The sequence below is a fragment of the Macrotis lagotis genome, chromosome X (assembly GCF_037893015.1).
Source record: "Macrotis lagotis isolate mMagLag1 chromosome X, bilby.v1.9.chrom.fasta, whole genome shotgun sequence".
NCBI classification, from domain to species: Eukaryota; Metazoa; Chordata; class Mammalia; order Peramelemorphia; family Peramelidae; genus Macrotis; species Macrotis lagotis.
Window position 1 is genome coordinate 386086982 of NC_133666.1, and position 26807 is coordinate 386113788.

A 26807-nucleotide genomic window follows, 5' to 3' on the forward strand; every position below is an offset into this window, starting at 1 on the left:
TGGATAAATATTGGGTGATTGTGACCCCCATTACAGAAATTTGAGCCAGAAGCAGTCTGGCTAATGAAATTTAACTTTTCTCCATCATAATTCATGTTTCTATAGTGTTGTAATGAAATAAATATTTCAATAAATTTAATCTTTATTAAATGATATTCACACTCATTTTAGTACTGCAAAATGTCAGTGAAGAAATATCAAGGGAGAGGTCATACAGCCCAATGAAAAACCATTCTCTACTGCCTAAGTCCATCATTGATGAACCTAGTTATACTGATATCACTATGAATTTGCCAGAGTCGGGTCTATAATCTCCCAAAGTAATTGATTCTTTTTTCAGCTTCATCAATTGTTCTAAGTGGTACTCTTTGGGGCCAAACAGAGTAAGTCTAGTCCTTTCTCTACACAATAATCCTTCAAATACTTAGTGGAATCTATCAAGGCTTCCTAAATTTTCTCTTTTCTAATTAAAAAAATTTCTTCAATTGATCCTCCTATAACAAGTTTTCAAAACTCTTCATCATACTGTTCATTCTCTTTTGGTCACAACTCTATTAGTCTACATCCTTCACAAAATTTTTCCACCCACAATTGAATATAATACTCTATCTGGGGATGTGGGTAGCCCATGACCAATAGATATTGGGCATTCTCATCCTCTGTGTTTTGTTCATGCCTCTTCATAAATCTTTCATTAAAGAGGCTTCTATAATGGTGTTATTCTTTGAATCTTTCCTTTGTTCTTTTGTGAAACCTATCTGATTCCTTTTCTGGTTAAACAAACCTCATGTGTATTTGCTGTGTGTGCATGCATGTGTATATATTGTGTGTATTATATTATATACATTTGTGTATATAATGATATAATAATACATATATTTGTATATATTGTATATTTCTGGGAATATGCATATTTCACAAATATACATATATTTTTGTATGCTGATTTTTCTACACAGATAATTATTGGTAATAAAAATTAGCTCCCTATGTTATAGATACTATGATTACATTTAGATAACTTGACTGCACTGTTTTATATATATATATATATATATATATACATATATATATAATCAAAATGGTATGATTTTGAAAAACATTTTTATTAATACTTTTTATAAATTTCACCACCATTTCCAGTAATCATCCTCCCACCCCTTCAGAACAAAGAAATATAGTTAAGCAAAGTAAAAAGGAACACTGATCATGTTTTATAATATAGGCTATATTCTTCACCAATGCTCCAGACCCCTTTCCCTCTGTCAAGAGGAGAAATGAATGTTTCATCATTAATCATCTAGATTTGACTGGTCAAAGTGATACAATTTTTCAACTGAATCTTTGCTGCAGAACTTCACATCCAAAGAATGGAGAGTTAAATAAAGAAATTGAGACATGTGTGGATTTCCTGAAAATAAGTTAAAAGTGAATTAGACATCATTTTACATCTTGAAAATCCATTGATGATTAAAAATAAATTTCTTCTTTTGGAAAGTTAATAAAATTTATTTTTATTTTTTTGAATTTTATTTATTCTTGTTACATTTTAAGTTTAACAATCATTTACCAACTGCCTGTTATGAAACAGGTAATGTGCCAAAAAATTTCAATAGTAAAGGGAAAAGAAATCCTGTATATAAAATATACAGTTATTTTTATATGAATAATGATTCAATTTTTTCTCCCTGCTTTTTGAAAGTTTGTAATTCTCAGCTTATACAAAAATTATTTTCATAACATATGTCTGCAGTATTTGTAAATATTTAGAACAGAAATATCAAGTGTATATGGAGTAAATGTATTTCAATAACTCTTTATTTAATGGTTTCCTGAATGTCTTACCCTTCTCTATCACTTAAAGGTCTGGTGTCATCTTCAGAAGTTTGAGATCAGGCCCTTGTTCTTTAGTGTTGAGCTAGGAACAGAGTATTTGGGTTTGCATGGGAAATAATCCAAAGGAAACTGAATCTGTCAAGAGAAAAGAATGATCAAAGGAAAATAAAGGAAATATAGTATAATGAGCAGCATAAACAATGTTCTAAAGATGTAGGAATCCTTCTCTTAGTCTTCTTTATGACCTTGGATTACTCTTATTAAGATTATTACTAGTCTCTGTGTCTTAGGCTTCATCTACATGGTGGTAACAATTGAATTAAAAATAGAAACAGTCTGGTCTGTCCTCATGGGTTATTTTGGTTCGTAAACTAAAACTTCTGCTCTGATCAAAAGTTAGGTAGATAGAGAGACAGATAAATAGATACAGATGATATAGATATATATATATATATGTATGTATATATACATAATACACATATATATATACGTGTGTGCATTTCCTTTCTTATTCAAGCTAGCTTCTTGAGTTTGTCCTGTTCATAGGTCACTAAATTTTTTTAGAAAAAGGCCCTTTACAGATTGAGTGGGTTAATAAGCTTGAATCAGTATTTTAACTAAATTTACAATTTAGTATTCCTTACAGATTTGTTGTTTCATGTTTTGTTATTGAATGTGGGGGTAACTCTCGTTTGTTTTAAGATAGACTAACAAAAATAACTGTAATATATTTATAAAATGAAAGTATATCATAAGTGTAGCTAATCATCCAAGTTGGGGACTGAGTAAAAGAGACTTAGCTGCAAATTCGATATAGTGGGATGACAAAGGGTGAAGGCTCAAAAGTGACACCTAGGTAAACATTAGAGAAGTCTAACCCGAGCATTAAATTTTCTAAAAATTCAATTGGATGAAATAGAAGCTAATGACTTTATGAGGCAACAAAAAGTAATAAAACAAAGTCAAAACATTGAAAAATGGATGAAAATATAAAGTATTTCACAGCAAAAAACTGACGTGGGAAAAAGATTAAGAAGAAAAAACAAATCATAAGATTATCTAAACACCAAGACCAAAAAAAAGACTTTAGATATCCGATTTCAAGAAATTTTAAAAGAAATTTCTCAGATCTTTTAAAAGCAAGGGAAAAATAAAAACTAAGAATTCACTGCTTACCTCATGACTGAAACCCCAAAATAAAAATTGAATGTTTAAGAAACAAAGGACTTCCAGGTATATTTAATGAAGAGACTAGAACCCAGAAAATTTGAATTTTAATCACAGTGAAGAGAAACATAAAAAAAGAAACATGAATTAATAATGACAAAAGATTAAATAAAAATTAACTGCTTGTATTCGAATATTTGGATGTTTTACATATGTCCTCTTTGAACCCTATCATTTATCAAAGTTCATAGGAGGTCATAAAGACCTAGGAATGGTTTTGCTTTGTCTTAATGATTTTAAGGGAAAAAAATTTAAAGAGACATAAGAAATAATAAATAAAGGATGAGGGAAAGGAACGATGGGGGAAATTATCTTACACGATGCAGTTGCCCAGTAGACATCTATACAAATGAGGAGAAGGAGGTGGCAGCTGACACTTGAACCTCAATCTCATCTGAATATATATATATATATATATATATATATATATATATATATATATATATATATATATACACACACACAACCAGGTATCAAAATATCATTTACCCAACAGAGAAATTGAGAGGGGGATGAAAAGGAGAATTTGAAGGCATCCAAGAAAGAGATTAGTCCTAAGCAAACAAGCTCTAAAAATATTAATAATTAATTTTTTGAGATGACCAAGAATGAGAATCTGGAGGTGGGACTACAAATTAGGGGCTTAGGTGAACAAGTTATGGTATATAAATGTGATGAATTACTATTGTGTTGAACTCATAATCATAATGACCAACCAGAATTCCAGGTTCCTAATGTAAAAAATATGTGATTCACACCCTGAAAGAGAGATGGACTCAGAATCCAGCATTTGAAAATTATTTTGCGGGCCATGGTCAATGTGAACGTTTCTTTTGATTTATCATGCATTTTTAAATGTTTTGTTTTTTTTATATTATCAGTTGAGAAGGAAGGGGAGGAAGGTGAATCTTGACTGATTAAAACAAATAAAATTATCATTTGGAAAAAAAAAACAGAGGACATAATACACTTCCTTATATTATTTTTACCATCTGAAATATTCCTAAACTTTGATTTCTAATCAGGAGTGTTTAAGTGACATTTTCTTCTACATGTAGCAACAAAATGGCAGTTAACCTTGATAGGAGGGTGAATGTCAACATTTATTTTAGTTCATTCAGCTTCTAGTTCAATAGAACAGGATTTATTTGAAGAAATTTGGTCGTTTGAATGAGGCAATCAACAAAAACAATAAATCAATCCTGATATGTAGCAGGGAATTTCTGAAGTATAAATTCTCAGTGAAAATTTAACAACTGACTCTTGCAAATCAATTGTTCTTTGGAGTAGTCTTGTTATAAAACCACCAAAGGAGAATCCTACAATGTCTCCCTGTCATTGTTTTCTGATCATCCCAATGAGAAGACCTTACTCTCAGGAACAGAGTCATGCAGAAGGAATTAAAAAGTTCAACTTTGAGAGGATAAGAAGCTAAGAGTGTAAAGAAGGCAGCTCTAAGTGGTTTGCAAAAACTAATTGTTAAATTTTCAGTGTGAGCATTCACATCTCAGAAATTGAAATTGCTACAAATCAGGATTTGATTTATTTTTGTTGTTCTAGATTTAAGAGAATATTTATAATTCAGATTTAATTTAAAAATATATACATATATATGTATATACACATATATGTATTTTTTCAAGTGAACTTTCATCAAATATTTACCACCATATCCTGACTGAGTGTTGCTAGCCTAAACAATAGCTGAACTGTGCTTAATAGCCGAACTCAGACACTTAATAATTACCTAGCTGTGTGATCTTGGGCAAGTCACTTAACCCCATTGCCTTCCAAAAACTAAAAAGAATAAAAAAGAATCAAGCACTCACCATCTGACCCTAGACAAGTCACTTCACCTCTCTGTGATTCAGTTTCCTCTTCTGTAAAATTGGGAAAAATAATAGCATCTAACTTGTAGGACAGCTGATATTCACATAAATCACTTTGCAAATGTAAAGTACTATATAAATTTATTTTAAACATATGGAATTCTAATCCTACTGTTCAAGAATACTTAAGCACAAAGTTCTTTTTTTGCTCCTATCACTTTCAGTAAAGAGATGTGTATAATTGAAAACAAATTTGCATCTTTTCCCCCTTTCATAAACTATTATTATCCTAATTTCTTCTGCCTTGCCCAGTAACTGATGAGTATGTGGCTAGACTTTGAAATCACTAACCAGCCCTGCTGTTCCTGGCCCACAGCAGGGGCTTCCTGTAGCTGATTGTTAGAAGGGAGAAATGAAATGGAAAAGAAAATGAATACTTCCTAATAGTTCCTAGCCATGAATTCCTCAAACTGTCTGAAATACTGCCCACTCAGTTACCCAGGTTACAGCCTACACTAGCCAGCTCCCAGTACTCTTAGAATTTTATCGATATAACTATGTTTGTAAGAACAAAGATCGTTATTATTTTTCCCCCTGGAAAGGAACACATTAGCCTCACATTGAGCTTGCTGCCCACTGCAGCCCAGTCTGCTGGTTCACTCCCCACTCCCTTCCCTTTCTCCTGTACTCTTACTGCCTCTCACCATTGTTGAATTTAATGGAGTTGCCCTTTAGGTTTCATCTAGAGAACAGGTGAACTGATGGATGATGGAATAGTTATAGCAGAGCTCATCAAAGGGATGGTAGGATATCTGGCCTTGCTCCCAGATGCTGACTATCACAATCTATCTTCCAAAACTCTGTTCCTAGAGCTACATATATTTTAAAATATTTCTGCTATTAAATGATAGGGAAATTCTCTTTCTGACAAAAAGTGGTTTTCTGACAAAAAAGTGATCTTATTTTTTTATTCCAAAAGCCACATGGCTAAAAGTCATTTTCCGTACAATTTAAAAAATATTAACTTCTTTGGGTTTTATATCATATATATATTTGTGAATATATCTTTCCCTTTACGTACCCAGTGAGTCTTACCTTATTAAAAAGGGCCAAAAAGGAAATTAGATTCAATTCATCCAAAGAAACCAACATATCACCAAATTTTGACAGCATATGTATTTTCCACCCCAAGTCCCCCATCTCTGCAAATACTGGAGTAAAGTTTGTTCACTTAAATTCAATCAAAATATGCATAAAATCGAGCTTTAATTTCATACATTTATATCATTATTTAGTTGCAGGGAAACAGATTCCTGGTGAAATGTGGGCTTTATCTCTAAGAACTATCTACTAATTGTTTCAGTCAATTCAAATAAACAAGCATTTGTTAAGTGTCTGCTTTGGACTAGCTGGCACTAAATGCTAGATGGAGGAAGGAAAATAAACACAAAAGCAAATAGAGTGATGGAGAGAAAGAATGGGCCCTAAATGTGAGAAACTTATCCTTGTTTCTCAAAGGGAGGAAGAACATACATCTCTTGTCTCTTCTCCCCACATCCTTTTCCAAGCGAGACTTTAATTCCCACCAGGAGAGGAAAGAGGTCACCACTCTACTCTTCTCAGAAAGAAGGGGTACAGGATAGAATGATATCTATCTCTCCTTTAAATATTGCTCACCTAGGAGATGGGATCAGACTCCATCTAACTTAAGGTCTACATACAAATCTTGACCTCTGCTCCACCTAATTCCAGTTCTACAATGAACACAGACAGGAGTTAATAAACTTATTTATCCAAATCATCACAAAATAGAAATCAGAGAAGGCACACATGTAAGAGAATAGACAATACAGATTGAAGCAACTCTCCTATTTGGAGTGAGGTAACCCAAGAGAGAGGGTCCTGGATCTCACACAAAGGGAAACTTCCCCCAAAACTCTAGGATTGCAAGCTAAGAACAGGGACATGATAAAGACTTTCCTCTCCTCTCATGTCTTCCCAGACTCTTTTCCTTCAGCAACCTGAAGTGGGCTTGCCTCTTCCATCTTCTGTTTTAAATCTGGAAGCCAACTTGACTCTATGCTTGACTCTGTAAGTTGTCTCACTTGGCGAGTCCCAAAGTGCTTGTGACTTCTGACTGAAGAATCCCCAAGGGGATCTAATTGAGCACTCATGTTGACCAGGGATTTCATCTCTACCAATAAGTGGAGGATCCCATATCAGTGAACCTTGGGTGAGGGGCTACACAAAAAAACATAGTTCCTGCTCCCAAGAAGCTCAGAAACTCATGAAGAAAACAACATGTAATTACATGTTAACATATTAACAAGATATATATATATATACATATATATATATATATATATATATATATATATATCTTAAATTCGGGGTTGTTTCATAGGCTTCTTTCAGAAGGTTAGAATTTAGTTAAGATTTGAAGGAAACCAGGGAAGCCAGAAGGTAGAAATGAGGAGGGGAATTTTAGGCATGGAGGGGACAATTAGTGAAAATGTCCAGTCAGAAAAAGAAATATCAAGAAGACCATTATCGTAGTTTTGCAGAGTGTGTGGGTATAAAGTATTTTAAAAGACAAACAAGATTTAATGCAGGATTCTGGATGTAAAAGGGTACTACTAGAATTCATTGAATGAAAAATAAGAGAGGAGACATGGTCAAACCTAGGCTTTAGGAAGACCAATTTGACAGTTAAATGGATTTAAGGTAGGGAGACTAACCAAAGAACTGTATATTTTTTTCAGTTGAAGAGTAAGTTGAATTAAGTTCCTTAATCAAAATTATTAGTGTGCATCACTAATGAAATGGCCCTCTCATGTCCATGCTGAATTTTGACTTTTCCCCTCAGAGCAAACACACAGGAATTCCTTGGAAATGAGTACCAATTGTAGGTTGATTTTATTTCTTCTCTTTCCATTATTGGCCCTTCCTCTTCCTCAAGATTACCTTCTCCTTACACCTTCAAACATAAAGGTTGAGATTCTTACTGAAAATAAAATGATGCTTTAGAAATGCTAACTGATGTATGTAATTGTGATGGAGTACTATTCTGTTGTGGGAAATACAATGAACTTGATACTCTCAGAAAATTCTGGAAAGACTTACATGAGCTGATACAAAGTGAAATGTACTGTATGTAAAATAACAGCAATATTATTAGATGATCAGATTTGAATGACTTAGCTATTCATAGCAATACAATGATCCAAGACAACTCTGAAGGACTTAGGATGAAAAGCTCTATCCATCACATCCCTAGAGAAAGATGGTTTCTGAATACATATTGAAGCCTACATTTTTACTTTCTTTATTTTTCTAAATGTTTTTGTTTTGCTTGAATATACATGTGTAACCTATATTGATTTTTAAATGGGGATCAGAGGAAGGAAGGCAGATAATTGGGATCTTGAAATTTTTAAATGCATGCAAAAAATTGCTTTTAATTTGTAACTTAGGAAAAATAAAATTCTAAATAAAAAAAAGATTTTACAAAAAAGAAATGCTAACAGAAAGTCACAATAAGCCTTAGATTATAAATTCATATGTAAAGGCCCAAAGAAATAGCCTTGTAGTACCAAGATATGTAATTTGTTAAAAGGCAATGTCACTCCTGATATATATTTTTGGAAAATAAAGCAAAATATCTCAATTTCAGGATAATCTCATGGAGATGAAGTATCTCACAGCCCTGTTTGTGGCTGTAAGTGGCTGACTCATGCAAAGACTTCAGTTTTTAAAAATCAAATTAAGGCCCAGCTTGAGCACAATTTCTAGGATACTTTAAAATCTATAATTTTCTAAGTGGGGGGTTCTTCTTCCACAGAGATCACATCCCTTCTATTTCTTGGTAGAATACAAACCTAAAACTGGAGATGACCTCAGAATCTAGCTAGTCCAATACTTTCTCTGGAAATTAGAAGACCATGGATTTAGGACTAGAAAGGACCTTGGAAGCCATCCATCACTCATTTTACAGATGAGGAAATGAAAGGCTCATGGAAACTCAATGACTGTCCCACAGGCAATTACTCACAGAGGTATTTGATAGAGCCAGTAGTCGAACTGAGGTTTTCTGACTTTTAGGAGTCATTGTACCATGCTTCCTCATCTTCTTGGCAGGGAAGTCATGGGGAACGGAGACAGGGTGTGTGAAAAGTGAGAAATTATTTCTAGTTCTTTTCTTTTATTCTTTTTTCCTAGGAGAATGTGGAAAGGAACAATTTTGGTTATGGAAAACTCTACTTTGTTACTTTATTCTGGTAACTTAGATCAACTGCCTCCAAAGAACCTGCCATTCAAGAATCAAATGGGAGAAAAATCATAAATTTATAAGATCTTAGAACCCACTTAATACAATTATCTACTAGAAGCTTATGAAAATTTTTCATCTTGGAAATCAATCAATGCTACAAATTAGGGCTTGATTTACTGCTTTTTTGCTTGTCTAGACTGTAGAAAGGACTGGATAATACATTAATAATGCAGATAAAATTTAAGAGTGTGTTGTGTGCACTTTTTTAGGAGACCAGTCATTAATATTTACCAGTTCACTCCTGCCAGTAGCTTACATTCAATCCTTACCATATTATAATTATCCAAAAGAATATCACAAAGAGAGGTGGCAAGTAAAACAATTTATTCAATTTAAATGACAAACAGAAATTAGAGAAGTTATATAGAAAAGAATATACTGAAGAATAAACAATAGTGAATGACTTTCAGTAGCAAAAACATAAGTTCTTAGCTCAGCCAAGGAGAGGAAAAAATGATCTCATACAACCTTGAGTCTGTAGAATTTCAAACAATTTCAGGAATATGATGGGGCTGAGTTTCCATCAGTATTTTCCATTCCAAAATTTTTTTCTTTCTCTACCAATTCCCTGGATATCCTTTATCCATAAGTTTTTTCAAGTTGATTGGTTGGTTCTTGGTCTTCATTACTGAAGAAGACCAAAACTGGCATCACTATATCAGAGATGAGCTGCAATATGTCCAAATGTGGCTGATCAGGCCTTATCAGAGCTCAGAATGCTCTACCACAGGTGGGAGCCCAAATAGTTCATGTGAATAACTAGGACTTATTCAATCTCATGTTTCCTTTGCACTGCTTCAATTCTCCCTTCCTCATAGAGTATAGCACCCTTCCTGATGAAGGTCCACCATGCTGAGTGGTTCTGTGACAGTTTCTCCCATGCTGCACAACCAGTTCCAAAGTTCTTAAGAGAGATCTTCAAAGTGTCCCAATATTGTTTCTTCTGAGTCACTTCTGAGCTCTTTCCCTGTGTTAAGTTCTCCATAAAATAGTCTTTTTGGCAAGCTTACATTTGACATTCTAACAACGTGGCCAGTCCATTATAGTTGTGCTCCCTTTAGTAATATTTGAATGCTTGTCAGTTTAACTTGAAAAAGGACCTCAGTGTCTGGTATCTTCTCCTTCCAGGTGAGCTTCAGAATCTTCCTAAGACAATTTAAATGGAAGCAATTTAGTTTCCTGGACTGTCCAGGTTTCACAGGCATAAAGCAGTGAGGTCAATACAATAGCTCTATAGACCTTCAGTTTGGTACTCAGTCTAATACCTGTTCACTCCCACACTTTCTTATAAAGCCTCTCAAATACTGAGCTAGCACTGGCAATGTATGTATGTCAACCTCATTATCTCTGTGTACTACCCTAGAAACTATACTGCCAAGGTAAGTGAACTTGTCCACAGTACTCAAAACTTCTCTATTTGCTGTAACTGATAGTTCCACATATGGATGATGTGGTGCTGGCTGATGGAGCACCTCTGTTTCCTCTGTTAATTGTTCCTTCAAAATTAGCTCAGGTAGCAGAGAATCAACCCATACTTCCCTGCATCTCGGCTTTAGAGGCTGCATTGAGTGCACAATCATCTGCAAACAGAAGATCATGTACCAACACTCCTTCAATTCAAATCCCTTATTATATATGCACAGTATTCAACCAGTGAAGAGACAAGTTACCTTCCACATACATTGCACAAAGTACAGGATTCTCATTCCCCTGTCTCTCCACAGTGGGAGCTGTTTCATCCCTATGTAATAGAGATGACCAAGGAAATCTCTGAGTCACTGGACTAGGGACCTTCTTTGTGACTGGACATACACTCTGACCTCTTTGTGAGGAGCAAGCACCTTGCTGGGATGATACAGAAAAAACCCTGATCAGTTCCTATTATCAGGGATTGTTTCAAAGATATGTGTCCACCAAGAGTCAAGAGAATGCATTTTTGTGGAGGAATTTTTCCCCAGATAATTTATAAGAACTGTGGCTATAACTCTACCAGATCTTTTTTTTTAATCCTTCTCTTTAAAGTCTTCCAGCAATTTCTCTTCCCTGTATATTCAGAAAGTAGGGGAAGGTATTTTTCTTTCCTATCCCCACCAGGAATAGTTGCACATTGTTAAAGATCCATGAGCTTGGTAATGATCCTTTGTTTCCTCATGTAGAACTGAGCTCAATTGGTCAAGAGAACCTAGACCTTGTGAGCTGCTAAGATAGGAAAGGTCTGGAATGAATGCTAAATATTTCTCCAGATATCACACAGAGAACTTTCACTCGTTGTGAGGAATACAATGACTGTAATAAGTTCGTTGATTTTTTAAAGCCAATTAAGTGAGTCAGTGGATAGAGTGACTGACCTGAAGTCAGACCATCGGCAAATCACTTAATCTGTTTGTCCCAGTCTCTTCATCTCTTAAATGGAGATGATAATAGTAGATTTATTTTGAGAGCCAAATTAGATAATAATTATAAAGTGTATTAGCACAGTGCTTCATACATTGTAAGCACTATGTAAATGTTAGTTAATATTAGTTATTATTATATTATTCTTTGAGTCATTTGGATATGCATTTTCTGTGGTGGAAGAAATACCTGTCCTTTGTATATTGAATACCTTTTTCAGAAGGAGACTCTACTACTTATAATTAGGGAGACCTTAGACAGGAGTCATACCTAACCAATGTTTTAGTAAAATCCTCAGATTTTTATTCTGGGAAGGAGACAGAGCCAGTGACTAGAATTTGAGTCCCCTGTTGGGTAAAACTCTCCAAGTTAAACTCTGATCGTCTCCATCTATCTAGAAGTACAACTTCCTTTTGGACCCCAGGGTATGCTTGATTGTACCATTGGCTGCTCACACAAATAAGCAAAGAGAGATAGATTGAAATTTCCCATTCCTTTATCTATGACTTAGAAAAGGTGACTTCCCTGACCTCAAAATATTTATTGGTATATGGGTATCAACAATTCATAAAGGGGACAACATTTTAAGTCTTTTTCCCAATTCTATTAAAAGTTATCATGATGATTTTTAAATTAGTACAGTACCTTAAAGAGAGAGAAAAGATATTTTGAAATATTTTAAATGCAGTTTTTAAAATAATTTACTACTGGTTTACTCAACCCTTCATCATCAACCCAAGGCATGTTGAACCCTAACCTTTTGAATAACAACCATGTTTATATTCTATACCAGTACATATTCCCTGATCTCTCCTTCTGTTGTATAAAAGGCATTATCTTGTACTTCAAAAGGGACTGGGGGCAGCTAGGTGGTGCAGTGGATAAAGCACCAGCCCTGGAGTCAGGAGTACCTGGGTTCAAATTCAGTCTCAGACACTTAATAATTACCTAGCCATGTGGCCTTGGGCAAGCCACTTAACCCTATTGCCTTGCAAAAAATAACAAAAAAAAAAAAGAGACCAACATGGGCATATTCCATGTTTGGCATTATGCCTGCCAATACAGGTTGAGCAGTAGGAAACAGCTACTTAGACCATCTTATCCACATTCTTACAATCCCGTTGAGATATTGATTCACTCTAACCACTAATTTTTTGCAGGGGATCTTCTATCCATTTTCCTTTCAGTATTCCAAACAGTATTTTTACAGTAGTCTTATAACTGGATAAACAGAAACACACTGCACTTAAATCTCTGAAGCAGAAAAATCTGCCATCTGTCATCTTTCTGCAAAGAAATGCAAAGGTCTTAAGAACAGATGATTGATTTCTGCACATCCCTGTAAACTTGTTCAATTCAGAATATCATATGGTTGGGTTTTTCCCCAGACTTCAGAAAAAGGCCAAAAGAAAAAGAGGGAAGGAGAGAACATAATTATCATTAAAATATATGTATTTTTGTGAAAGGATCTTCTTGTGGATTCACTTAGTTCTTAGATTATATCTATCTATCTATCTATATCTATATCTATATCTATATATATCTATATCTCTATATCTCTATCTCTCTCTCTCTCTCTCTCTCTCTCTCTCTCTATATATATATATATATATATATATATATATATATATATATATATATATATATATATGTCCCACTCTGTGGATCTGTTCCATTAGATACAATACTTTTTTTCATTTTTATTTTTTTATTTTGTTTTTTTCATTACATGCAAAGGTAGTTTACATCGTTCATCCATTTTTAAGCTAATGAGTTCCACATTTTTCTACTACCTTCCCTTCTCTTCTCCCTCCCCCCCTTCCACCACGGCAATGAACAATCTGGTAAAAGTTGTGCATGTGATAATTATATTGTACTTGCTGTACTTTCAACACACAATGATGACAAATTTAGTTATATATATATATCATCAACCTCAACTTATCCAGTTCCCTGCCCCAAAAAGTTTCAGTGCCTATCCCTCTTCTCTTAAGAGAAAGTAAATTCTCTAATTTGACATATAACATTCTTCACTATATGGCTCCAACCTGCATTTCCAAACTAAGGAAACATTTATTCCTTCAATAATCCATGCTTTAATCAAATTGTCCCTTTAACTTTCCCCTGTTCCCTGTGAGAAACTTTTAGTTATCACCTCCATGCTTTTGCTCATGTGATCACCCCCCCATGGCTAGAATGCTATCACCTCCTTGCCTCTACTTTATGGAATCCCAGATCTCTTAAAAGCTCAGCTCAATTCCCTCATCCGTTCCAGAACTCTTCCTCAATTTCCCCATTTGTTAGTGCCCCACCATGTCAATGTATATCTTTTCCTATACCCTGTATTTAATCTATATGGATGCTGCATTGTAGAGTGTAAATGCCTTAATAGTAGAAACTGTCTTACTTTTGAATTGGTATTATTGACACCTAAGAAGCACTTAATAAATGTATGTTAATTGATTGATTCAGCAACATTTGGGGGAACAAATCAAGTTACTGCTTTAATTCATTTCATTTATTTTTTTTTAATTTTCTTATCTGAATATTATGGTATTGCTTGTAGCTGTCATTTTGTTATCTAGAATTGTCTTGATCTCTTTCTTTCTCTCATCAGATTCTGCATTCCATCCTGGCATAACCTCTAGGGGAAAAAATACAATTATTCAAACTCCTGTAAAGGTTTAGCAATATTCCAACCAATTAGGATTCCTACCCATTAATGAGAGTCAGAAGAACTATCTTAGGGGAAGCTAGGTGGCACAGTGGATAGAACACTGGCCCTAGAGCCAGGAGGATCTGAGTTCAAATCCAGACATTTAATAATCACCTAGCTATGTGACCCTGGGAAAGTCATTTAACCCATTGCCTTGCAAAAAAACCCCAAAAAATTAATAAAAGAAGATCTATCTTAGAGAGAAGTTTTGTGACTTAACACTTGAAATACTCCTGATGACTATTTAGTTTGAAAAAGGGGAGGCAAATGGAACCAATGAGTCAGTTCTTATCTTGAAGTATAAAATCTTTCTAGATGCTTTTTTGTGGATTTATTGTTGTTGTTGTCCCTATTCTTGCTCCTGTTTTAAAATATTGTAAATTTTAAGATTCAACACATTTCAATTAAAAACTGATTACTACAAATTGGAGTTATCTACTATACTATTTTCATCTGTAATAAATAGACAATTGAGAATAGATTTGCAGTGGTTTTAACTTTTATTTTCGATCTGAAGTACATTAGATAGAACCACAGTAGAGTATTCATGGAAAGATGTGGATAAAAATTGAACAGGATGAGAAAGAATAGAAGGATGATATGGTTTGACAGAGGGGATTCTCTGCAGATGAAACCATGGTTAGGGTCTATTATAGAGAAAATTAGGAGTCTGACACTAGAATAAGGTAGTGTTACATTTCAAGAAATTGTACTCATAAATAGAGATTCAAGGAAAAGAGCATGGAGGCATGGTGGAAAGAATTTGAATAAAGGTCCATTAATGGAGAAACAGAAACAATTTTCTTGTTGTAGCACTATACTTGGACTATGTCACCTTAAACCAGCTCACAAAAGCCAAATTTTTAAATTATCAGTTTGAGTATTTTGATCTCAGAAATTGACCAGTGCTACAAATCAGGATTTGATTGGCTTTGTTTATTGTGTAGATTTAAGAAAACAATGGAGAAAATATTAATAAAAACTGAACTTAAAATCTTATTGTGTGTACATTTTTATCCAAAGAGCTGGTGAAGCATTTTGTCAGAACATTCTAACTACAGACCACCTAGACAGCAAATATATGTGAGGACTTTGGGAAACAGATCACCCATTTTGAGAAACCCAATCTAGGGGTTCTGATACAATACTTATAGAAAACTGCAGGGGTTCTCTTGGCTGAAAGCAGTATAACTAATAGTCTCTTTCCTTACCTTAATGAAAGTTTCATCCTTCAAAAGGTGGTTAAAAAAATCAAAGAGAAATCATATTCTGTATCTGATTCTTATTAACAGAGAGAATGAAGCTCCTGGAGTAGAAATAATGGAAACCTTTCAGCACAAGGGAATTTTATGTAGGATTTCATGGACTAAAATTTCATAAAACTACAAAGAGGTAATAAATTTTCAAGAAAGAAATTCTGATGACAAGAAGGGAAATAATTCTGATGTGGAACAAAAATGATAATTTTCAAAATCAACTTATATTTTAAAGGGGTGTACACAGAAGATGAAAACAAGGAAAGATAACACAAGACAAATTTGAAAACATAGCTATGAATTTTCTTATCTGTAAATTGAGGAGATAGTAATATACACTTTGCAATATCCTTTCAAGGCCTAAATCACATCATCTAGTGCCAGTGACTGGAAGAATCCACAAGATTTTCACTGATATAGTAAAAGAATATTAATTAATGCTTAAGGTGATAGGAACATAAAGGAAATAGGGGGCAGAGCCAAGATGGTGACAAGAGAGGATCGTGTCTTAGATGCTCTCTCTCAAAACTCATAAAATTATGACTCTAACTGAATTTTCGAGAGACAGAATCCACAGAGGGATCCAGTGAGGCAATTCTCCAGCTCAAGGTAACCTGGAAAATAATGGAAAGGCTCTGCTCCACAGGGTTAGAGGGGCAGCAGCCCACCAGAGTGAGGGAGAGGGAACTTCAACCTTCAGAGGCAACCCCATGGTGCTGGGAGCCACAACTCATGGCAGTGGGGTCAGTTTCCTGACCTATACCAGGCACAACTTCAAAGATCAGTGGGGGACCTCTGCCAGAGCAAGCGCCTGAAGCCCAGCCCTCAGGGCCCTCAGAAAGCAGCATGGCCACAGCAGCCCAGATGTAGTAACAGGAAGCAGGCAGAGCTGATAAGCAGGAGCCCCCAAAGCATGAGTGCTGAGCCTAGGTAGGGAAGCGGAGAGAGACTGCCTAGATCTGTCTTCTGGCCCAGGAACAGGACTCTGGGGCTCTGACCACATTCCAATTTGATTGCAGTCTAAGCCCCCCATAAAAAAGCAGGGGCCCCCTCACTGCAGCCACGTGGCAGAGGGGTGCACTTGTGGTCATTCACAGACCAGGAGGGAAGACAGAGTTTCACACATGGAGATCCTTGTGGGGGGTGTCCCAATAATACTCAAAAGCTCAGGAAGCACCCCAAAACCAGACATAGGCTGGATAAATGAGTAAGCAGAGAAAAAAGAGGAACACCATTGAGAAATACTTTGTCTATGATCCCAAGAAGGATCAGAATACTCAATCGGAAGATGAGGAAGTCCAAGCTGCTGCATCTAAAAGACTCCAAGAAAAACAGAAATTGGGATCAGGCAATGGCAGAGCTCAAAAAAGACTTTGAAAATCAAATGAGGAAGATAGAAGAAAAATTGGGAAAAGAAATGAGAGAGATGCAGGAAAAATATGAAAATGAAGTCTGCAGCTTAGTCAAGGAGATCCAAAAAATGCTGAAGAAAATAACACGTTAAAAACCAGCATAGGTCAAATGGATAAAACAGTTCAAACATTTATTGAGGAGAAGAATGCTTTAAGAAGCAGAGTTGGCCAGATGAAAAAAGAGACAAGAAAGCTCTCTGAGGAAAACAAATCCTTCAGACTGTAGAATGGAACTGAGGGAGGCTGCTGATTTTATGAGAAATCAAGACACAATACTTCAAAAGAATGAAAAATTAGAAGAAAATGTCAAACATCTCATTGAAAAAACAACTAATATGGAAAACAGATTCAGTAAAGATAATTTAAAAATTATTGGAATACCTGAAAGTCATAATCAGGAAAAGAGCCTTGACATCATTTTCAAAGAATTTCAACAGTAAAATTGCCCAGGTAGCCTAGAAGCAGAGGGTAAAATAGAAATTGAGAGAATCCACCGATCTCCCCAAGAAAGAGATCCAAAAAAAAAAAAAAACCAAGCCCCAGGAATATTATAGCCAAGTCCCAGAACTCCCAAGTCAAAAAGAAAATATTATAAGCAGCCAGAAAGACACAATTCAAATATCATGGAGCTGCATTCAGGATCACACAGGACTTAGCAGCAACTATGTTAAAAGCTCATAGGGGTTGGAATAAAATATTCCAGAAGGCAAAAGAGTTCAGAATGCAACTGAGAATCAACTACCCAGCAAAAATGAATGTCCTCTTCTAGGGAAAAAGATGGACTTTCAATGAACCAGGAGAATTTCAAATGTTCCTGTTGGAATGTCCAGAGCTGAACAGAAGTTTTGATCTTCAAATACAGGACTCAGGTGAAGCATAGAGAGTGGAGGAGAAAGGGAAAATATGAGGGACTTAATGATGATGAACTGCATGTATTCCTGCATAGAAAAATGATACTGATAATACTCATATGAACCTTCTCATTTAATAGAGCAGGTAGAAGGAGCTTTTATAGATGAAGCACAGGAGAGAGCTGAATTTGAAGATATAATATAGTGTAAATATGGAGTCAATGGATAAAAGGGAAATGTAATGGGAGAAAGAAAAAGGAGAGGTGGAATAGGCTAAGATATTTCATATAATAAGATTTTATTTTATTACAATGAGCTAATGCAATGATATGGAAAGGGGAAGGCAAGGGGGAATGAGGTAAAATTCATTCTCATCAGAGGTGGCTAGGAGAGGAAACAGCATATATATATATATATATATATATATATATATATATATATACACACACACACATATACTCAATGGGGTATAGACATCTAGAGTAAGAAGGAGAGAAGGGGCACGGGGGAAGGAGGGAATGTGAGTGGAGGGAGTAGACTAGGGGGAGAGTGGTCAGATATAACATATTTTCTCTTTTGCTTCCTGCAAGGGGCTGGGATTGGATGGCCTGTCCAGGACCATAGGGCTGGGTGGATGCTGGGCCTAAGGGGTGGTATGTGGGCTCGGGACCTCTTGTCGGGATCTGTCTGCTGTGCCACTCAGCTGCCCTACAGCACATTTAAGAAGAGGGACAGAGTGAAATGAGAGAGAAAATATAGTATATGGTATTGGGGAAGTATGAATGGAGGGAGTTGAGATCAGCAATGGCAATGATGGAAAAATATGGAAGTAGCTTTTGTGATGAAATTATCATAAGGAATGAGATCCACCCATGACAGAGCTGGAGGTGTTGGAACACAGACTGAAGCACATTATTATTATTATTATTATTATTATTATTATTATTATTATTATTGAGGTACAGGGCAAATGAGGCTGAGTTGTTTGCCTGGGGCCACACGGCTGAGTGACTGTTGGGTGTCTGAGGCTAGATTTGGACCCAGGTGCTCCTGGCTCCAGGGCATGTGCTCTGTCTGCTGCACCACCTGGCCACCCCTACTATGATTATTATTATTATTTTATTTTATTTTGGGTCTTTTTTTTTGTTTTGTTTTTGAAGGGCAATGGCATTGGGGTGGCTTGCCCATGGTCACACAGCTGGGTGATTGTTGGGTGTCTGGGGCTGGATTTGGGCTCAGTTGCTCCTGGCTCCAGGGCCAGTGCTCCATCCATTGCTCCACCTGGCTGCACTTTATTATTATTATTATTATTATTATTATTATTATTACTACTACTACTATTATCTACTATTATCATCATCATCAACATTTTTTAAATTTTAATTTTTTCTCTTTCCTTTACTTTATCACTCATGTGGGTCTATATTGTTGGGGGAGGTATTATGTTTACTCTTAAACAAGAATATTTAGTAATTAAATTTCCCTGAACTGACCACTTTAAAAATGTTTTCATTTTTCAGAGAGAATACTATTAACAAAGATCATCAACATTCTGCATAATTAACTATGACACTCTTCATAATATTAAATATATTTTTTACTCTGTATCTATGAATACCTAAGAATACAATTGGATTATTTCTTCTTCCATTTCTAATTTGTTCTACATTGCATCCTGTTTTGGTGGAAAAAGTTATAAACCTTTTGACTGTATTCACACACACATACACACACACACATATACACACACATATACACACACTCACACATTTACACATGTGTATACACACACAGAACAACCTTTTAAGGGAATCACTTATGAGTTCAAGCTGTAGGTCAGATATGGTCATTTTTGTTCCTGTGATCTTCTTTCTCTCACCTATATTGCTGTTATACTACTCAATTTGATCTTTCTATTACATGTGTGAGGACATAAGAAGACATGTGCATCTTATGTGGGAGACCCAAAAGTGAATGCTTGTATTTAAAATTCTTCCTACTTTATTTTTATATAATTTAAGCCCTTATTATTTTGTTCATTATTGAGATTGAGAACAATATATATCCAAGATAGAAAATAATCATTAAAATGAATTGGGAAATATTTATTTTGTTCTTTAAAGTAAATTATTTAAACTAAAATTATTTAAGTAACTCTCCTCAGTCTACAAGTTGAAAAGCTAGATCACTTGTCCTTGTATAGTAAATTGTTTGTTTTCATTATTCTTGGAGTATGTATTTCCAAGGTGGGAAAGAGTATTTATGATACTTTGAGTAAAAATTCCAGAACCTGACTTTATTTGCAGCAACAGGACTCTAAAAAATATTTCTAGCAATATTAAGGAAATAAAAAATTAGGAGAGCTTTAATACATGTAAAACCACAGATCAAAAAGTAATGTAAGAGTTGTTAAATTCCAGTCATTCAATAGGCATTCATTAAACACCTTGCTAAATGTTGGCAATATTAAGAAAAATTAAAACACAGTTCTCTTAGCCTTATGACCTGAAAAGCAATAGGAAGAAGGCAGAAAAATATATAGAGGTAGAAAATAACCTGTGACACGTAATTTTCAAAAAAGGGAATTGGCTAAGGACATGATAGACAAACAGGCAGATAGCTAAACAGACAGCTAGCATGACATTTAGACAGATAGTCAGAAGACACAACCCACAGATAAATAGAAAGACAGATAAATATACAGAAGACAAAATAATAGACATATAGAGATAGACAGACAGACAGATAGATAATCATAATAGTCCTGTCATTTTTTAGCTATGTATCCTGGCCAGATATTTTTCTTCTCTGAACCTCATCTATAAAATGAGTAATAATATTTGCACCATATTAACAGTTTTTCTAAGAGAATAAAAAACAAGCATTCATTTAATGAATGTATCCTCTACATCAATGCTTCATGGATCTGTGATCTTATTGTTGTAGTTGGGCATTCCTTCTGAAAGAGAAGCTCATAATCCCCTTATGCCATTTCATCCTATGTTAATCTTGTCCATGATCTTCAATATGTCTTCCCCAGAGCATCTACTCAATAAGTAGATTAACTTTTAATAACAATCAATACATGGTTAACTTTCCTAAGGTTCAGAAAGTTGAAATAATTTTTCCTCTCCTCCTTAGATATCTCTTTCTTCTCCAGTCTCAGGAAATTCTGATGGACCTGAGGATTTCCCACTCTTGGTAAGGTTTACCTCATCATAGAGCAGAGACTGAAGGAGAAGAATGGAAAGCAGAATGAACTCTTCACTGGTCCTTGTATCTGAACACTTTGCCCTCAGTAGACATGGCCGCCCCAACATCATTGTGATTCAGCAGCCTATACCTGTTGACACCCGACATGATGGATGCCACCAATAAGATCATTTTAAATCCTTCATAGAAGAGTCTGCTGACATCAACAACATACTTCCCAGGTTGTGGCATGGCCACATGAGAGGGAGGTGATGAGATTACACCAAAATTCTGACTACAGTGCACCATGTTGGGTTAGAGTGAGGCATAATATTGAATTAACTCCTCACAAACAGCCTGGCTTTCCAGCATTTTAATAGTCATGAAGCACGCACAGTCACAAAGACCCAGCAGTTTCAATACTTTTGATTCTTTCCCATTAGAAGCAGTACTAGGATGGCAATGTTCTTGGTATCTTTGGGCAACTGATGTTTGGTATCTCTTACTCATTGCTCTGGCTTCAAGGGCCATTTAAAAAACCACTTTTGACCTCTTCATAGTAACAGACACTAGGTTAGGGACATAAAAAATAATAAATATGGGTCTTTCCTTCCACCAAACAAAAAGTGGGTATTTAACAAATACCTTCAGTGTAGCAGCCACTTGTGCAAAGTGCTGGGGAAATGAGTACTAAAAACGGATCATACATAAATATAATGTCTATAAATGAAAATAAATAAAAAAACAAGGTAAATCTATTCAGAAGGGAGGGCATTGGTGGTCAGATAAATAAGCAAAAGCTTCCCACAGAGGATAGTGCTTGAACTGCATCTCAAATGAAAAGAGGGTTTATATAAGGCAAAAGTTTAGGTAAATAGAAAGTAAAATAACTAATGGATAGAATTATTTTTAAAGCTATTCATTTCCTTTCTTTTTTTTTCTTTTTTTGCAAAGCAATGAGGTTAAGTGACTTGCCCAAGGTCACACAGCTAGGAAATTAAGTGTCTGAGGTCAGATTTGAACTCTGATCCTCCTGACTCCAGGGCCAGTCCTCTATCTGCTGTGCTACCTAACTGCCCTTAAAGCTATTCATAATTAAGATTATCACATATGCTCCTGTTGTACATAATTGTCATTTCTTCTTTTTTTTAGGTTTTTTTGCAAGGCAAACAGGGTTAAATGGCTTGCCCAAGGCCACACAGCTAGGTAATTATTAAGTGTCTGAGATCAGATTTGAACCCAGGTACTCCTGACTCCAGGGCTGGTGCTTTATCCACTACGTCACCTAGCCGCCTGTCATTTCTTCTTAATCCAACATTTCTATAACATTGTGCAAGTATATAAAATTTTCCCTATAACAATCCTATTTGATAGGTATAAAAGTCATTATTTCCATTTAATTGATCAATACATTAAGACTCAGAGTTTCAATAACTTTCTTACAATTACTCTCTTAATATTGGTAGAACTCAGGGCTGAGACTTCACCCTGTTTTCTAACCAGTTCATTTATTCAACAAGTATTTATGAAACATTTGCTATGTTCCAAGTACATGAAGAATAAACTCAAAAATAATACAGCTTCTGTACTTAAAAACACTGTTATTGGGGTTGAGGTAAACAACATACACATAGAAGGGCATTTTTAAAAAATTACAAAGTAAATGCAAAATAATTTTGGTAGAAATAAGTACTGTCAATAACAAAGTCAATGTTCCTGTTTCATTCTACAGAAGACATTGAAGTGACCTTGAAAGTGAAACCAAAGTGAGATCTTATAGCTCCATCATTATCTACTTAGCAGAATATGTGATGTTTTTGTATCTTGGATTTCAGTTTTCAATCTTTTAAAGTACTACTTATTCCTCATATTGAGAAACTGGAGCCACAGTCACACAGCCATCAGGAATGTTGCCAGAATTAAAACTTGGACCAAAACCCATCCCCGTGTACTGTCTAGTGGATGTGTGGTTTGGGAAGGCTCAGTCTGATCCTGTTAGGGAAGCAGATGCCATCTCAGTCAGCATTCTCAAGGTGACAAGGAAAAAGGAGACACCTCAGTTCTCAAAGTAGCACTTTTCTCTCTAAGGCTTAGAACTGAATCACTTAGAATTGTTTAGAATTGAATGCCCCTCCAGAGACAGAGAGGGGGATTAAATTTAAAGGAAAAAGTCCTATTCTCTAAAGAGGTTTTGTGAATTGCTTGCTTCAATGTCAATTATGGGATGAGGGATGGAAGTGTGTTCTATACAGCACCAGGCAACTGTGTAACTCAACCTTCAATGGTTTCAGTTATGGAAAGAGAAGACTGAGCAGAATGAAAAAAAGGAAACTAAACCTAAGAAATGTATCAGCAACTAGCAGTTGGTCAGGAGGAGGAAAATGGACTTTGAATAATTTGGAGCATTTGTAACTCCAACAAGGATTGAAGCAGAATGTTTTGGTCAAATTTCTAAGTGTAACAAGGAGTTTAACATCTTCAGTAGCTCCCCAAAGTCTACTGAATATATAGGCTCTCCTTGGTCTAGCCCCACTCTACTTTCCCAGCTGAGTTTAAAATGGAACTTCACTGGAAGCATGTTACTTACAGTTTTCTTGGTCCTGAACCTACTATCCTCCATCTCTATGACTTTATGTTCACTTCCTTGAGACTGGAATGAATTTCCTGCTCATCTCTACCTACTGTATCATGATGGCATTTGTCTTCTTGGAGAAGAAAGACAAACAGCAAAAACAACCTACTGCCATTGTTGTATATCTTCAGGGCCTAGCTCAGGTTCTACTTTCCCTAGAAATACCTCACTGATCCTTCCAACTAGGAATGAAATTTTATTATCTAATTTGCATTATAGTTATTCACATTTCCTCCAGCTGTATTGTTTCTATGAGTTATATTTCATCTTTATAGCTTCCAACAGTCCCCTAAACATGTTAGGAGCTTAATAAATGTTAAGTAGAATTGAACTGAGTTGAAAAGACTGTTAAAGAGGTACAGAAGAAAGCACAGTACAAAAGAGCTGAGTTTAGTGTCAAGAAAACCTGAAATCAAATACTGACTCTACCTATTATCTGTGTGACCTCAGATAAGTTATTAACTTCTCTTGGTCCCAAATTCTTCATTTATAAAATGAGAGAATTGGTTTAGATGGTATAGCCTATGAATTGGGAGCCTATGATAACTGACTGATGTTTTAAAATTTGATCAGGTAAAAATAGTTCAGAAAAGACTAGAAAGGAGACACACATTAAAAGTTTAAAATTTATTTTCTCTTACAAAAGTAATTAAAAACATTTTTAAAAATACATTCTTAAATTTATTTAAATAAATAATTGTTTTAAAAAATTTTAAGGCAATTGAACCCTGGGAAAAAATAAGTATAATGTAAGTTTGGTTATTAGATTTGGATGAGACTTCCTGGTTTGGTGGTTAATGAAAAGTAAGTCCTAAGAGAACATGAAATATCTGTAGCTCAGTCTGTTTTATACAGATTTCTTCACTTTTTAAAATGTTGCCATAATAACTATATCCTTGGATACAATTCAAGGAATAAGCAGCTCACCCATTTGTACCTAAGTAAAAATCAATCACTTCTGCACCTAAGTGCATTGGAAGAGATAAAGACCTAACCCATTTCAGCTCATAGAAAAATACAATAATGAGGCTCCTTATCTCAGGTTTTTTTCTTGCAAAATGAACATGGATTAAGACAATTATCTGTAAACATTCAGCTAGATAACCAGTTTCTCATGTGGGTATCTAAGGGTTAATCTTGTTTTGTGTAAATTACTAGATAATTTTCCTGATTCTTCATTTTACTTTATTGGTTCATACTGCTTCACAGTATTTCACTCACTATCATATTAGGCCAAACTCCAAAGTGAGCAGTGCCATCATTTTTTCTTTATGTACTCTTTCTCATAGATCTAAGAGTGAGACAGAGAGTAAATATTGATGGTGTTGTTCAGTCATTTTTCAATTGTGTCTAACCTTTCATGATCCCATATTGAAAGGATTTGCCATTTCCTTTTTCAGCTCAGGCATTCTATCCATTCCATAACCTAGCTGCCCACAAATACTGGTAACTATTTAAAAGAGATAAAAAATAATAAGCAAATATCCTTTCCATTTGCATATCTCTACTCTCATTTCTTTTCTTTCTTAAGAATGTCAGTTGATTCCATTTCCTCAAAAAGTTCCTTCTCTCTTTTTGTGGTAGCAAAAAATATCTTTATCAATATAAATTTATGAAACATTAATGACTACTAAAATGTAAAGGAAGATAACATTGTTCACTCATATTTAGTTGTTCTTTCCAAAGTTTTAACAACTAAACTCCAACAAAATTTATGATCTACCTCAGCAAGATTTGAGTCTTCTCCAGTCATCTATTCAAACAAGGGGAAAAAAAACTCAGCTGGGGCAGCTAAGTGCCACAGTGGCTAGAGCACTGGCCCTGGAGTCAGGAGGACCTGAGTTCAAAGCCAACCTCAGGCACTTAATAATTGCCTAGCTGTGTGACCTTGGGCAAGTCACCCCATTGCCTTGCAAAAACAACCAAAAAAACCCCCCTCCTCATTAAACCTCAATTTTAGTTATTAACTACCTGCTTTTAAAAGACTCATATAAGCTGTGTGGCCTTGGGCAAGCCACTTAACCCCATTGCCTTGGAAAAACTAAAAAAAAATCATACATACTTCACAAGCAAATATGATATAAACAAAACCAAATTATATTAATCAGATTTGTCAGAATAAAAATGTAATGGAGCTTAATTAAAGACTTTTGAATTTGTGCTAGTCCCCAATTCTTGGCAGATGTGGCAGGGCTCACTATGAATGTTCAAAGAATATATAATATCCAGCATAGTCACACAACATCATTGGAATCTCTTGGGTACTTGATGAAGGTATTTCATTTTATGGTCCCAAATGTGAACAAAGTGAATCACTTTGCAAGAGACATAAATATACCATCACAATTTCAATGGGTTTGGCTCCTGTTCAATCAAACCTCCAGAGTTCCCATATCATGAAGTTTTGTTCCAGCAATGACCCTGTATTCTAGACACATACCTGTAGAGGATGGATGGTGATGATTTGTGCATCAGAATCAATGATTTGGACTAGACCACTTCCAGCGTGAAGGAGGCAAGTAGTAAAATAGAATTGAATATCTGGAGGCAGGAAGACCTTGGTTAAATTCAACCTCTGACTTGTTGTACCTGCATGCTCAGGAGGAAATCACTTAACCTTTCTGAAATTTCTTAATTATAAAGCCATGACGATTGTTTTGCTTGTTCAATCATGTCAGTCATGTGCAACTCTTTATGACCCCACTTGGAGTTTTTTTGGCAAAGATGCTGGAATGGTTTGCCATTTCCTTCTCCATTTTACAGATTCTCTTTTTATACATGAGGAAACTGAGGCAGAGTTAAGTGACTTGCCCAAGGTCACATAGCTAGTAAGTATCTGAAACCAGATTTGAACTCAGGAAGAGGAGTCTTCATGTTTCCTGGTCTAGGCATTCTATTCACTGTGCCACCTAGCTACCCATTGCAGTATCTAACTTTTTGTAAACTTTAAAGCACTATCCCTATAAATATATGTTATTTTTAAGATTAATTGCACCATTGAGAGCTATGATTTTTGTCATTTATTAGTCTTTCTGCCATTGGCATTTGAAAATCACATTTTTTTTAAAATATATATTGACTTTTTATTATTTCATATATTGTATTTAATCAGTTACATTTTCACTAAAGGAA

General features: G+C 35.2%; 1 long non-coding RNA gene across 2 annotated transcripts in view; it reads right to left on the reverse strand.

The window, feature by feature from the left end:
• Positions 1–1753: 1753 nt before the first annotated feature.
• LOC141501465 (uncharacterized) overlaps positions 1754–26807 on the reverse strand; it is a 71313-nt gene continuing 46259 nt past the window's right edge. For both annotated transcript variants that reach the window (XR_012472246.1, XR_012472247.1), the window contains exon 3: positions 1754–1971. This is a non-coding gene — a long non-coding RNA (uncharacterized LOC141501465). The remainder of the gene's footprint in view (positions 1972–26807) is intronic.